General features: G+C 35.1%; 1 protein-coding gene across 6 annotated transcripts in view; it reads left to right on the top strand.

Moving 5' to 3' along the window:
• Nucleotides 1-16,424, top strand: part of ATE1 (arginyltransferase 1) — an 87,329-nt gene that overhangs the window by 37,864 nt on the left and 33,041 nt on the right. The gene's annotated exons all lie outside the window — the stretch shown is intronic.

Here is a 16,424-nt window from a genome sequence, read left to right as displayed (position 1 = left end):
TCCTTCCTCAAGTTTTTTTTAAACGTATTTATGACATACTATGCTAGTTCTCAACCTAATTCAGGAATACAAATTTTTTTCTTTAGTGCCTTTTTCTCTTCTTAAATTTTATTTTGTTAATATAATTCAATATATTTAAAGTATTTTAAAACATAAATACTCCCTTGACTTTTTGAAGAACAAATTTTGGGAATTTCAATATCTTGTATTAATAGAAATAATCCATAGGTCTATAATAGAGAAGTGGGCAGATAACAGCCTCCAGTAATTTACACTTTTGTTCATTTAGTTAGAATAGTTATAAAGCAACTTTTGAAAATTAAAAGCCATTTTAAGGATTTTAAATTGGATCTGTGGACAATGACTGTGCAGCATAACATCTACCAGACTATAGATTTTTAAGGTCAAGGAATTTTCCAAGATTTATTGGCATTTTGTACATTTTCATGCAAATACATTTCAGTTTCATTCCCAGTATTGCTTTTGTTTAATCAACTGATTTTATCTTCTTGAAAACTTTTACATTAGGTTTGTATTTTTAGAACAAATGATAGCTTACATGAATATATTTCAGCATTCTTAAAAAAGCAGATTACTTCAATAGAATCTTTTAAAGGAGCTTAATTTAAAATGGCAGAAAGACAATAGAAAATGTAATTAGTTTAACAGATAAGCCCAGGTTATTGTCATGAGATAGCTTGATATCAGATGGCGAGAATAGATTCCAAAAGATTAACAAAGAAATAAAAGGCCAATTCATCTGTGATTAATTATTATATTACTTTGGATAGGCTGTTGTCATAAGCAGAATGTACTTTTTGAACCAATTTTGATCACTTGGGCTTTGGGAGATTCAGCAGCTTGAAAAGTTGTACAAAGGAATTTTAGCAGTTTTAATCTCTTGAGCCCTGGCTCCTTCGTAGTTCCATGAGTTTGGAATTTAGTTAACCTTTTTCGCTAAATTAGCTTTGCTGCCTAAGCAGAAACGGAAAACCACAGCTGAACAGAATCCCTACAGGATGTTGTTTACCTACGACCTCCTGCTCAAACCTATAATTGTGAGCCTGCCATTGTAACACTGAAAAGATTGCAAATCTTTTGCAAGCCCTAACACAATACAGCTTTCATTTTGTATCTTCCCGAAGGATTATTTGGTCAGCATAATTTCATTTTATGTTTTAGCTGATTTAAGATGAAAATCAAATGCTTGGCTCATGCACTGATACGTACTAGCAGTGCCAGAGTCCTGTGGCAGCAATGACCTATTACTGGACTGCACAAGCATTTTTTAATGAAAAGCTACAATAATTGTTTTGGAATCCCTCTTGATCACATAATTGGGTGGTTGAGGCACTCAAATGTACAAATGTTCTGTTGCACAACACAAACGTTACAGACTTAAAAATTACAATTATAAAAAATAAAATGTTAATTACAGCAATGGAACAATATATCAGTGTCCAACTAACTGATAATCTGGGTGTGGGGAAAATGAGTGTGGCCCTGGGGTTTGCCAAAAGTCATTGTTATGAACAGGAAATTATTTTGATAATGCAATAAAATCTGTATTTTGTAATATTTCTTGTATGGATTTTTAGTTAAATGGTTATGATCTGTCCAACTGTAGGAATGCAAGATGAGTCTCATATAAATTGAATAAATAGATAAAGAAACTGTAATCCCAAAGGTGCTGCTCAAAAGGCAACAGTTGGACTCTCTTGTTTTTTGTTTTTTTTACTTAAAAACATTTAGCTTCTCATCCAAGAAGCTTCTTGGATGAGAAGCGAAATGTTTTCAAGGAAAGTACCCCCAAAAAAGTCTTGTTACCTTTTCAATGGCACCTTGAGACAACTGTAAACTGGATGACTGAGAATCTCCATAGAAGGCAAACTGCAGGGTAAGTACAGTAGAAATTTTGCCTGACCTTAAACTGACATGGCTTGAATTCTTTACATATGAGGAATAAATGAAAAGTGATGCTTTCATCTCATAACTTTAGATACAATTGACATATTTTAATACATAAACCAGAAAAATAATCCTTGGAATTAGCCCTTTTGTTACCTGTATTTACTTATCATAATCTTTGCCATTAATTATACAGTTCTGCAAATCATAGATAAGCTTCTAAAGCCCGAATGAGAGAACTTTGTCTCTTCAGTCAGATCCTGACAGTCATTTTTGCTTATTTGAGACAAACATATGCCCTCCTCAGAGTATTCTGTTTTGAGAAAAGGTGGAAGCTGCTTGTAACAGAATGTATGTATGTATGTTGCCTATTAGATGGCATGTAAGGTATAGCATTGCCATGTGGCAATGAAATTTCTTTTTATGCTTCTGATCTCAGCTTATTTTTATTTCGAGTGTTGCAGTCTAAGTTAATAGTAGTGCAAGGTTTAATTTCATGTTCATATGTCTCAAAAAAGCAAGCAAACCTATACCGATAACTTCTCTTGCAAACCCAGACCACTGCATGTTTTTCCTCAGATTTTTATAATATATATATACATACATATATATTTGTTTTCTGAGGTTTTCGCGGGTATTTGTATATAGGTCTTTGGTTGTTCGGGTTTTCTCCCGCGTAAAATTGGAAGTGTCTTGGCAACGTTTCGACGAAGTCACATTCGTCATCTTCAGGCTGGTGTTTTTAGCTTCTTGCTTTGAGCAGCAATGTGTGGTTTTAGCTGTTTCTTCCTTTTAACTGCCAGTGAGGGTATGAACTGATTGGGTGGGAGCTTGGCTGTGTTCTGATTGGGTGGAGGTGTGTTCTGAATGGTTAGGGGCTTGGCTGTGCTCTGATTGGCTGGGGGAGTGTTCTGTTTGGTTGTGCTCAGGTTAGTCTGAGTTGCAGAGGGGTTTAAGATTTTGGGTTAGGGAGTCGTTTGTCAATAAGGGCAGGTTTCCAAATGGCTGGTAGGCGGGAGGTATCATCTCGCTTGTTCATGCTGTGTGGGCGTTTTTCTATCTCGATGGCTTCTCTGATTATTCTGTTATTAAAATGTTCACTTTTGGCAATGGTTCTGGTATTTTTAAAGTCAATTTCATGTCCTGTGGCTTTAAGGTGTTGGACCAGGGAAGATGTTGGTTCCTCTTTTTTGACTGAGTTCTTATGTTCTTCAATGCGTGCACTTATTCTTCTGTTGGTTTGTCCGATGTATGTGGTGGGACAAGTGGTGCATGGGATTTCGTATACTCCTTGATTTTCTAATTCAATTTTATCTTTGGGGTTTCTAAGGATGGTGGATATTTTTCTGTTTGTGCAGAATGCTGTTTTGATGTTGTGTTTATGGAGGATCTTACTGATTCTGTCTGTGGTGCCTTTTATGTATGGGAGGAGGGCTTTGCCGTTTTCTTGTTCTTTGTCTTGGATTTTAGTGGGGGTTTCTTTTTGGATTAGGTTTGTAATCTTATTTCTATGGAATCCATTGGATGTTAGTACATTGGTGAGAGTGTGTAGTTCGGGTTTTAGGTGTTGTTCGTCAGCTAAGCGTTTTGTTCTGGAGATGAGTGTCTTGGCTACAGAGTTGATCTGTGCTGGGTGGTGGTGTGAGAGAGCGTGCAGATAGCGGTTTGTGTGTGTTTTCTTCTGGTAGATGGTGTGTCCTAGGGAGCCATTGGATTTCTTGTAGACTAAGACATCCAGGAAGGGAAGTTGGTTGTTAGCTTCTGTTTCCATGGTGAACTGTATTTTGGGGTGTAGGCTGTTGAGGTGTGTGAGGAAGTTGTCCAGTTTTTCTTTCCCATGTGGCCAGATTATGAAGGTGTCGTCTACATATCTGAGCCAGAGTTTGGGTTTGTGATCCGATTTTTCTAGAGCTTGGGTTTCAAAGTGTTCCATGTAGAGGTTGGCAATGACAGGTGAGAGGGGTGATCCCATGGGTGCTCCTTCTGTTTGTTTGTATTTTTGTCCGTTATAGATGAAGTATGTGTTGGATAGGCAGTGGTTGGTCAGATCTAAGATGTGTTTGGGGGGGTTATATTTGTTTTGAATAGCTGTCAAGGCTTCTTTGATAGGCACTTGGGTGAAGAGGGATATGACTCTGTAGCCAAGACACTCATCTCCAGAACAAAACGCTTAGCTGACGAACAACACCTAAAACCCGAACTACACACTCTCACCAATGTACTAACATCCAATGGATTCCATAGAAATAAGATTACAAACCTAATCCAAAAAGAAACCCCCACTAAAATCCAAGACAAAGAACAAGAAAACGGCAAAGCCCTCCTCCCATACATAAAAGGCACCACAGACAGAATCAGTAAGATCCTCCATAAACACAACATCAAAACAGCATTCTGCACAAACAGAAAAATATCCACCATCCTTAGAAACCCCAAAGATAAAATTGAATTAGAAAATCAAGGAGTATACGAAATCCCATGCACCACTTGTCCCACCACATACATTGGACAAACCAACAGAAGAATAAGTGCACGCATTGACGAACATAAGAACTCAGTCAAAAAAGAGGAACCAACATCTTCCCTGGTCCAACACCTTAAAGCTACAGGACACGAAATTGACTTTAAAAATACCAGAACCATTGCCAAAAGTGAACATTTTAATAACAGAGTAATCAGAGAAGCCATCGAGATAGAAAAACGCCCACACAGCATGAACAAGCGAGATGATACCTCCCGCCTACCAGCCATTTGGAAGCCTGCCCTTATTGACAAACGACTCCCTAACCCCAAAATCTTAAACCCCTCTGCAACTCAGACTAACCTGAGCACAACCAAACAGAACACTCCCCCAGCCAATCAGAGCACAGCCAAGCCCCTAACCATTCAGAACACACCTCCACCCAATCAGAACACAGCCCAGCTCCCATCCAATCAGTTCATACCCTCACTGGCAGTTAAAAGGAAGAAACAGCTAAACCCACCCATTGCTGCTCAAAGCAAGAAGCTAAAAACACCAGCCTGAAGATGACGAATGTGACTTCGTCGAAACGTTGCCAAGACACTTCCAATTTTACGCGGGAGAAAACCCGAACAACCAAAGACCTATATACATATATATATATATATATATATATATATATATATATATATATATATATATATATATTTAATGTGGCCTCCATCTTCTAATCAATATTGGGTGGCTTCCAATCAAGAGTTAAACCAACATATAAAATCATATTAAAACTATAAAACTAAACAGAAACAGCCATGCCAAACCCTCTTCCCAAGGGACTGTACTGCTGGGATGGCTGGCCATGATGCAACCCTTGAGGCAGTACTTGAGAATGGCAGCGCCAGTGTCGCTGGGATTGAAGTAAAAGCTGGGATAGTAGCAGCCGGCCGAGACTGTGGTGAGTGGGTGGAGTTCAAGAGGAGTCAGTCCCTTACTTTACTAAAGATTGGATCTGGAAGGATTAGGTCACGATTGATTTGGATTGGGCTAGGTCCTCACCTAACCAACTGATGAGATTCGGTTAACAATGGCAACCGGGACTGCTGGGATTGCTGTTGGTAAGCAATGTGGTCACATGACATTGTGCTTAACACCTGCATCACTTTTGACAGAAAGTCTAGTCCCAATTACTATTGTTAATTGAAGGCTACTTGTATGTGTCAGAGCTTCTAACATGATAATATTGACTTCTGTCAGAGAATTACAACATTGGAAAGATTATATTCTATTTAAGGCTCATATGTTATTGTTGGATCCTTGAGGATAATAATGCTATTCTCTACTGCATGGGCCATAAGAAACAGCAACTGGACATTGCATTTGGAAGAGTCCATTGTTTTGTAATCATGGCTAATAAAATATCTTGTTATAATATGGAAGAATTCTCAGATATCTGTCATAATTTCATTGTTGAAAATGTTGGGATGAAGTCAAATTTTAAATGTTTGCTTTCTTAAATGTCACCCTTAAACTCATGTAAGATATCTCATGTAATTTTTCTTAGATACAGGTTCTGTATATAATATATAATTCGTGATATTCTAACACAGTAGTCTTGTTCCTATACATGTTCCTTTTCCTGTGGTAAAGTCGAGGTTCTACAAGTCGAGGTTGATTACTGGTGACTTCATATTGTTTATGTCAACAATTGTTAATGGTTGTTGCCTTCTGATATTTAGGGCTTCTCAATCAGACCAACTAATGTGCTAAGAAAATCTTCAGAGGGTTTTCTATATGCGCTATCCATTATAGGTTTGGTGTGGATTTTTTTCACTGTTAGCCTCCAGATTCTGGAATGCCCTCCCTAGTGAAATATGCTTGGAACCAACATTGTCTTTTCGGTATGAAGAAAATATTTGTGTATTCTTTTAGGCCATAAAAACAATAAAATATGTTAAATGCATATGTTACATAGATTATTTTAACTTATTCAGCCACTTATCGTAATATATATATATATATATATATATATATATATATATATATATATATATATATATATATATATATGTATGTGTATATATATATGTATGTGTATATATATATGTATATGTATATATGATTTTATATATGATAAGCTGTCCTTTGAAAGCTTGATTTTGAAAAGTAGTATACTTTGAAAAGTAGTATACTGCAGATACCGTGGTGTACAATTCCCAGAAAATTCAGAAGCATTCCAGTAGTCATAGATTATGAGACTTGCAATCTATAACTTCCAAAGGATTAGCTTGGATACACCTGTCCTAAAAAAGGACATATCCTCTGGGCTGTTGTAATGAATTCTGTGTATGTCCTACATAAGCTCTCTATAATCGTATTTCTAAAAGTGTAAGGGGCAGTGAGGGGGAAAAATGTAATATATAGTGTTTGAACTAGGACTATAGAGATTCATGGTCAGTTTCAGCCATGGAAGCCTAGTGAGTCACTCTGGATCATTCATTATTTCTTAGCCCAACATATGTCTACAGTTGCTTCTGGTTTAATTGTAGAAGTACATGTAAAGCATCTTTTTTTTAAAAAAAAAATATTTTTGAACCAACAAAACAAAACAAAAATATATTTCCCTTGGAAATATATATGCAGTATGTGTATCTGTAGGAACAAAGATCTTAAAATATGATTCTTGCTTGCATGAAAAATCTGTGGCCATATTATTATTCATGTTTTATATGTGAATGTCCTGAGGGTAATATCACTTAAGATGAAAGATAAAGTTAATTGAGAGTGTTTGTATGATGAATATTTCTGGTCTGTGAATGCCTGAACCAAATTCTTGGCAGCTTTGAGTAATATAAGACAAAATATTAGGTCAAAATTGCTTAAGATGGCTTGTTTGGTTGACCTGGAATTATAGAATGAAAACTTCAGTTTTCTGACATTTAGGAATAGAATCTGCGCTACCTTGGGATAGCTTTAAAGAAGACAGAAGTATTTGTCTTCCTTAGAAATATGTCAACATATATTTCTGATTAACCTCAGGAATGTAAATACTGTTTCTATTTTTTCAGCAGACAATACCTGTTTAGGTTAGATTGGACACATCCTTATACAAGTTTACACAATTTACCAAACATCTTTCATTTCAAATGTATAATATTTTCTTAATAGGATAACATAAAATATAGAAATAATAAATTGGCCTTTTATTTTGATCGCTTAAATATTATTTATTTCAAAGTTTGAATTTCAGGGTAATTGAGAGAAAAGCAAAGGAAGTTAACAGCCCCTGATTTGTTATGGGAAATTTGACTACTGCTGTCGAAAAGAGCTGCCAGAAAGATTAATTCCAGATTCACATAACATAGTAGAAATGAACTATTCTAGAATGACACACTAGGGAGACATTTATCACGACTAATTCATGCCCTACTAAACTAAGCTAATCAAGGCAAAATGCAAAGAAGTTAGTTGTGAATTATATCAAAATAGTGAAGACCTGCTATAATGCTTGTGATTGGTATGATTTACATTACTAAAACATGAATAGAGATGATTTCTGGAAACTTGTCATATAGACTATTTTAGCTTTTTTGGAACACCAATTCTGTATGAATGCATGTTTCATTATAGAATCTATTTTCCAAGAAAATGCAAAAAAGATGCAATTTGGTTATTTACTGAGAACTGAACTAATTCTTCATGCTTTCAAATACCTATAGATTTTTTTAGTTGATCCATGATCTTGTAGTTAGTATACAGCTTTTATTAAAGCTGTAATGCACTTCCTTATGAATCTGTTCAATTAAACATTCCCCCTACTTTTATGAAGTAATACTGAGATCAGTTATTTCCAGGCATTGAATGCTTATTGTACTATACCATTGTGCATAATGAAAAAGGTTTCATAATGAAAATACAGGTGGTCCTCCCTAAAATATACAGACCTTTGTTTACAGAGAAAATGATCCTCGCTGAGTTTTACTAATAGGCAGCCTGTAGAGTTGGTTTTGAGTTTGTGGGACATCCTAAAGTAGAATATAGTATCAGAATGTTCTCCAACTGCAGCTTATTAGTCAGATAGCTGAGATCAGTTCTGTTGTCTGCTTATTACAGATGTGTCATTAATATTGGCCAAACTATACCAAGAAGACATTATGCTTTAGAGGACTTGCTAGTAGTTCATAGGTTTAAACATTTAAATTGGATGAAAAAAATTACAATTTTTTGAAATAACATAGAAAGTAGGGAAAAAAGATAATTCTGATATTTTCTGCTTCTCAAATATTAAATATCAAACGTTATAGTATTTGAATTTTTACAGTAATTTGTCATAAATATAAGTAATTGCTTTCTTATTATTTCTCTGGAGAGCTCAATGAAGCCAGAGATCACATGGGAGAATGGGATAAAGTCAGCCCTTTTGGCAATTTAAATTGGGCCACATGCTGAAGTGTTTAATAAGAAAAAGATACTGTCATTTTGATTTACTAATGTGTAGTCTTAATTTAAGATAAAAGTATGATGTTTATCTTAGGGCAGTGTTTCTCAACCTTGGCAATTTTAAGGCATGTGGGCTTCAACTCCCAGAATTCCACAGCCAGCATTGCTGGCTGTGGAATTCTGTGAGTTGAAGTCCACATGCTTAAAATTGTCAAGGTTGAGAAACACTATCTTAGGGAAAGCTGTAGTTACAAATGAGAATAAATAGTGAGCCAGCAGTATCTGTTCTGGCAAAGTAAAACATAGAATTTGTTCTTAACAATTTGGAGTAATGTTACAAATTTCAAAAAACTTATTGTATTGACATTTCCCTTTCGTAGCTTTCTCATCACTCATATAAGAAAGCCTGTGTTATATAATAAAAAATAATTTTATTACCTTAGATAATATGGAAATAGTGCAGCATATAGAATGTATAAATGTAAGAAGTACTGAAAAGGAGACATAAAAGACAAAATTTAGCAATTTGTTTTGCTAAAAATTTATATGCCAGTGTTTTTTAAAGCTCCATTTTCAGAGTCATTAGATTTATTTTGCAATGATGAAAAAAAATAAAAGCAGTTAATAAACATGCAAAATGTTTAGAATAATACTGATTATTTTCCTTTATTTTTGTTATCCATATTTTTTACTATTTGGCTATTTAGAACTGTGTCTATACATGAAATCACTGGGATATTATTATTTTAGTTATAAATAAACATTCAGAGATCTGACCTCAGTAGAAAAACGATAAAACGTACTTCTGTCATCAGCAGTCTGGAGCCAAAGTACAAAAACTGCTGTAGACTAAATAGTATTTATTGGTCTTGAAAGGCTAATTACATAATCTTTTTATTACATTGTTTTAGCATAGGATGAAATACTAAAGAGTCTTCTGAGAGCTCTGACCCTTTTCAGGGCCTTGTAATTCATTCAGTAATGTTTTATGATCATATGATGTGTTGTTTATTATTCTTCCCCAGTGAAATTTCTGAACAATGTTGATAAATTCTCACATTAGAAAATTTTGGAGCATCAGTAAATACTCTTGTCTAAAAAAGTGAGAATCTTCTTGATAGCCAAAAATGTAGTAATCGTTTAGGATTGCTTTCTTCATACTATAGTAGACTTGTAGTTGGAAGGTGTCTTCTGAATTGAATGAACTTAAAACTCAACTGTAGTTAATTATTTCCAACCAGTCTGTGTAGGATAATGGTCAGAACTTAGATTAAAGAACTAAAATGTTCACATGAATTGTAGTTGTAATAATTGCATTAACTGGCTATGAATTTTTTTCTTTGTTATTCCTAACAAGAATTTATGGGACTTGTTCATAGCTAGTTACCTGTTCTTACCTATTACCTAAGGTAAGTTGTACTGCTACCTACTTGAGTAATGAAATGTCTACAACCAAACAAATAAGCTCATAGAGTTCAATCCTCAGCTACATATATTCTCTTCCATGGGAGTTGTATTGAATTCATGCATATGCTGCCTGAGGATTCACTCCTGCAGTTAAATATGCATCTGTAATGAATGAATTATTTATTTTTGTAAAGAATATAATAATCTGCAGCCAATTTTTGTCCTTCCTTGGTTCTATGCTGATTTTTCTAGTGTAGAAAATATGTTTCTGACACTAGAAAATCAGTGTCAGATAACATAAAAGATGTTTTTAAGTGGCACAAAATTAGAAGACATTTTGAAAAATACAATCACCATATGAGAGGTAATTCTTATACTGTTAATTAAAACTAAGGATTTTTACAGAATGTTAAACAAATTCTGTACGCATCATTGCAGTGTCATTTGATTGTTTCGAACTGCCCTCAATCTCTCAAACTCTTCAGGTCCATATGTTCCATAACCATTTCTTTTTGGGGGACACAGTTTTGTTAAAGTCTCTAAGAGAGCCAAGTTCAATGTAGCAGTTGAGGGTGTAAGTTCTAGCCCTGCCTTGGGCACGAAGCCAGCTGGGTGATCTTGGGCCAGTCACTTTCTCTTAGCCCTAGGAAGGGAGCAATGGCAAAACCACTTCTGAAAACTTGCCAAGAAAATTGCAGAGACATGCCCAGCCAGTCTCTTAGAATCAGACACAAATGAGTGGATGAAAACAAAACAACCCCTGCCTCCAAATTTACTGAGATATTGAAAAGAGAAAATGAGAATTTCATTATTATATTCCTATGAAGAAGAGGCCAGTTTAACAGAATCAAAATTAATACCATCTTCTTCAGAATAATAGGTAATAATAGGTAAAAACAAAGTGTATCTTTTAAAAAAAGAATTTAAGGATGCACAATAATTTATCTGGTTCCTAGTTGATAGCCTTTCAACTAACATAACCCGTTTATAATATTATATTCGGTATACTATTTTTGTTTTTCTTTCTTTAAAAGATCTGTAATTAAATCTCCAATCTACCCCCTTCCGCATTTGTAAATATAATCCTTTATCTATGCTGCTATCACAAAGTATTAAAAATATTTTTGACTGATTTATGGATTAGCAAGTGGATGTGTGGGTTAGACTTTTAAAAGTAAATGATGTGAGTAAGGCAACATTGTAATGTAATACTGAACAAATGTCCATATTAATTGTGATAAGTTTATTTCACATTAGACTATATTTTATGTGTGAAATCATACAACATTGTACAACTGCATACATTTCCATTTCTAGCAGATTGGATCTGATAATTTACCATCACCACATTCTGAGCCCTTGTACTCACTGCATGGTGGATTAGAAGTGTGAAAGAAAATTTAATCAAGGAGAGCAGTGGGTTGGACTAGAAGACCTCCAAGGTCTCTTCCAACTCTGTCATTCTGTTATATCTGTTATAACTGTTAGAGACTAGAAATAGACTGGAAGAGAGTAGGCTGAATATTTTTGTCTGCCACTTTTCAAACTTCCACTCTTTTGTGTAGCCATCTGACAACTTGAATTATTTATGCTTTAAAAAGAACTTACCACTTAAAATATTTGAGGTTTTTGAAACAGGAGCTTGGAAAATACCAGAATGTACTAGAAATCTGATTTATATGTTGATGAAGTAGGAATATAGTCAAAGTTGGCCTTTTGGAACTATACAAAGGACTTTCTTCTCTTCCCTTTCAAATGTCTCCTTTTCTTCTTTAGTTGATTGTATGAATTTAGACATTAATGTTAACCAAAGATTAGAGGGTTTAATCTTTAAAGATGGGACTGAGAAGGAACACATATACCTGGGGGGAAGGAAAAAAGGATTCCTATAAATTTCACCTATTGTTTTTAATAAATGTTGATCAATGAGATTTTATAACAGGGAGCATGAAAGCTTGTTATGTCATATACAATTGTTCTGAAGAATTGCACTACAATGAATTACTTGGTCCTATAAGCACTAATGATCAAAATAAAGAAAATGTTTATACACTCTTTTAACAGAGATTGGCAAAATGGTTCCCAATGCCACAATAATCTCAGGATTCCTGCATGGTGCTCAGAGGAATCTTTTGGTAAGCAAACCAGCACCACTGCCAGTAAAGGGGTTGGTTTTTAGTGACTTGTTGCCAAGCTCACTCTTTGAAGTAGTTGTTGGCCTCTGTCTTAATCATAAGTATGTATCTGTATGTATGTGTTTGTATAGAAGTCTATTCTGAAATATTTCACTAGAATGAATATAGTGCTAGCTTTCCAAATCAAAAATGATCAGCAAAAGGATCTGTTCTCATTCCTGATATTTCGAAACAATAAAAACATCCTAAGTCAGTGTTTCTCAACCTTGACAATTTTAAGGCATGTGGACTTCAACTCCCAGAATTCCTGTCCTAAGTCATCAAAATAGAAATACTAGACAGGGTTGTTTTTTTTTTTTTTTTTTGCTGTTCTAGGCCCAAGTTTAAGTGTGCCCGGGCTTTCCAGAAATATATGTTCTGGAATGTTGAATGTGAAGCCAGATACTGTAGCTCTTTTGCTCTTTGACATATGAGAATAAATTATATATAAAATGAGGCTGCAGAATCATACTGGGCCTTGTCCTTAAGACTGCCTAGCACTGTTTCCTAGCATGACTGTATAAGGCATGGGCATCCACAAAGAAGGTCCAGTGCATGCAAACTCTTCCTGCGTTCTGGAACCTTGATCATGCAACAGCCAAGATATACCCAAAATAGTTGGAATTTTTTTTGTTCCTACTTCAGTACTGCTTTACTCTGTGTGATGCTAACTAAGCAGAGTTTGTGAAAACAGAGTTGCTGAACTTAGTTGCAAAGACCTCTCTTGGATGGATAATGCTATCTCTGTTTATGTAATTAAATCAGGGAGCAAGGGTCTGCTGTTGTATTGTGCTGATGGGATTCTGCTGGTGTCCTCTTTCAAGGAAACGGCTGAATTTAATAAACCTTTGGATTGGCTCACATTTTCTCATGCCTTTGCCTTATTACATTGCTGTTGATAATTTTAGGGTATTTTGTTTATGTAATGTTAAAATTCCTCTTTAAAGCAGCTGTCTGGAAACTGAGATGGAGGCCTTAATTCACTTTTAATAAAAGATCAATGGGTTTATTGTGGAAAATAGAACACAGATGTACACTGTACCTGATAAAAGAATTAAATGTGTCTTTAACCTTCTCTGTTTGTTCTGTGCTACTGGTATTTGACCCTCTTTGATTTTTTTGTAACTATTATCTTTCTTTGGTGCTTTTATTTTTCATATTTGGCTTAGTCTGTAAAAACATACCCCACTAACATACCCTCATCTCAAATACTCACCAAATCCCTTAGATTTTCCAAAATATTTTAAAAGTAAATCTTCAGACTTAAGTTTCATTAAAAACTTTGGCCTTGCCTTGGAACAGAAGTCCAGCGATGCTTTTAGCATAGAAAGTAGAATGCAAAGGCTGGCAAAGTGAGAATACTTCAATTAAAGACTCCTTAAGGCAGAACTGCCAAATTTGCTTCCAGAAGTTTCCAATTAAATATCCAGCCTTGTCTGAATGAATGTCATATGTAAGTTTTTCTTTCTTTCAGTCTATCTTTTACAAAAGGAAACTAGTGACAAGAGAGGTTGGTTGAATGTCTTTTTAGATGAAGAAGACTAAAAAAAGAGAAATAAAGGCGAGATCAATTAATTACTATAGCTGAAATTTGCCTCTAGAATAAATCTGTGTGAGATATTCTTCTTCGTCAGGAATATTTTGCCTTCTTTGTCCCATCATAGTGGAATGTGTGGGATGAAACAAAATGTAATACAAATGCTTTGCCTACTTCAAAAGAGCCATTTAGAAAGAGACAACTTTATAGTCAGAGGATATCTCCTAAACAGTAAGATGCACACATTATGCCAGATAATTGTGGAGACATGGTGTTCTGTTTCTGTTCTGCTGCTTGACCACATGATAAGCTATTCCTTCTGCCAAGAGCAGAATTGTGATTTGATGCACCACTATGATTTTCTCTAAGTGAATACATATGGCCTGAGTGGCTCATAAAGAGGAGTTTTATGACTGTCATCACATATTGAAACCATGGCAATGGGCCTTCAGTGTAACATGACTTTATTTTCTATCCTGAAGAAAAAGAATAGCATTATGTGGCTGACCTGTTGTCAGCAAGGCTTCTACCCTGGCCGTTTCCTATAACTTGGTTCAGAGAAGAGGGTTTAATACCTATATGAATTACAGTTCATTGTTGCTGGATGTCAGGCAAACTAATTTTTACTAATTGTGGTTTGTTGAAATAAGCCAGCTGCATAAGCTACTTTTTTACCTCATAGTTGGATGTAATAAGGAGCTATGGTTAATCAAAACATGAATGAGAATTTTTATACTCATTATGGTTTTGTGAGGATGATGAATATAGTCTGTTCTTTTAATAGTAAAACATTGTTTAAATGTTAGTCTCCATGTGAAACTACCTGAATTTTTTTTTCTAAAATGTAGAATGTGAAGTTTTCATTGATCAGGTAAAAATATAATAAATACATTACTGATATTTTTCTTTGAGAAAATAATTTAACAGTTTAATGGGTTTTACATGTGTTAAGTCCACATGATCTTAATATAAAAATCTTAATATAAAAATAGGATGACTGGTAGGTGATAGTTTTCTTCAATTCTTTTTCTTGTTTCTTCCCTACTAGATATGTGGATATGGAATTCAAACCATATGTTAGATCATTGCTTAATATTTGTTTGCATCTGCTGTAAAAATAGCCCGTTCTCCAGGGACAAACCTAAATTAAAACTGTTATAAAATACAGATAGTGATTGACTTATGACTACAGTGGAGCCTGGAATTTTGGTCACAAGTCATTGTAATCAGCAGTTAGGTCATCACATGCCCAGACTCAATTCTGCATGTGTTTTTACGATGGTTGTAAAGTGAGTCACTGCTTTTGTAAAGTGAATTTTGATTGTTGAATGAATATATCCAATGGGCATTTCCTGCCAGAAAATGGCAAAACAGTTGCAAATCTTGGTTACATAACCTCAGCACTCTGCAACTGATCATAAATGCAAGCTGGTTGCCAAATGCCTGAAATGCGGTCGTTGTGACAGTGTTGAGGTGGCAGACATAACTTCAAGGATGGATTGTAAGCTTTTTTTAAAACTCCACACTCATTAAGTGACTAGTCATAAGTCAAGGATTACCTGTAAGTAAAGGTTGCCTTTGATTCACTATACAATCATGAGGTTGACATTTATTCCATATTTATAGTTCTTGTTATAGTTAAGTTTGCTTGCCTGATTTGTCTAGTTTCAGTATCAGTTAGGCTTTTCTGTGCCTAAAGTTGAAATCTTCTGTGCTGAAAGTATGTAATATCACCTAAAATTTGGCATTGTTATGGGTAGTTTGATTTTCTTTAAAATATTTTTTCATACATTCTGTATAAATGATTATCCTGAAATTAGTTATTTGGCTCAAAAATTTCCTCCTCCAGATTCGAATGACTAATCTGATTGGTAAAATATGGGCTATTTCAGATTTTATTTTGTACAAAGAAAAATGCTCCAAATGCTTAACATTGAGATTGCATTGTAGAAAGAGAGCCATGTTGGTCTATGGTAGAAAAAAAATCAGGAGGAGCTTCTTTTTCAGCTAACAAATTTTATTAAAAGGTATAAGCTTTCACGAGCAAATTTTATTAAAAGGTGCCAGTTTCATGACTGTGGTGGGATTCAAATACATGAACAACCAGTTCTCTGTGTGGATGCTGCTTCCGGAAGTCCATTCTGCGCCTGGGCAACAAAAAATTAGCTACCGGTTCTGCCAAAGTGGTGCAAACCAGATGAATCCCACCACTGGCTTCACCTTGCTTCATGCAGTTCATGGAGTAGATAATAATAATAATAAAGTTGGAAGGGACCTTGGAGGTCATCTAGTCCAACCCCCTGCTCAGGCAGGAAACCCTATACTATTTCAGACAAATGGCTGTCCAGTCTCTTCTTAAAAACTTCCAGTGTTGGAGCATCCTCTGCTTCTGGAGGCAGGTTGTTCTACTGGTTAATTGTTCTAACTGTCCGGAAGTTTTTCCTTAGTTCTAGGTTGCTTCTCTCCTTGATTAGTTTCCATGCATTGCTTCTTGTCCTGC

This window comes from Crotalus tigris, unplaced genomic scaffold, assembly GCF_016545835.1.
Source record: "Crotalus tigris isolate CLP2741 ecotype Arizona unplaced genomic scaffold, ASM1654583v1 scf7180000017536.10889498, whole genome shotgun sequence".
NCBI classification, from domain to species: Eukaryota; Metazoa; Chordata; class Lepidosauria; order Squamata; family Viperidae; genus Crotalus; species Crotalus tigris.
The sequence above is the reverse complement of the archived record's forward strand: the minus strand, read 5'-3'. Positions and strand labels throughout refer to the sequence as shown.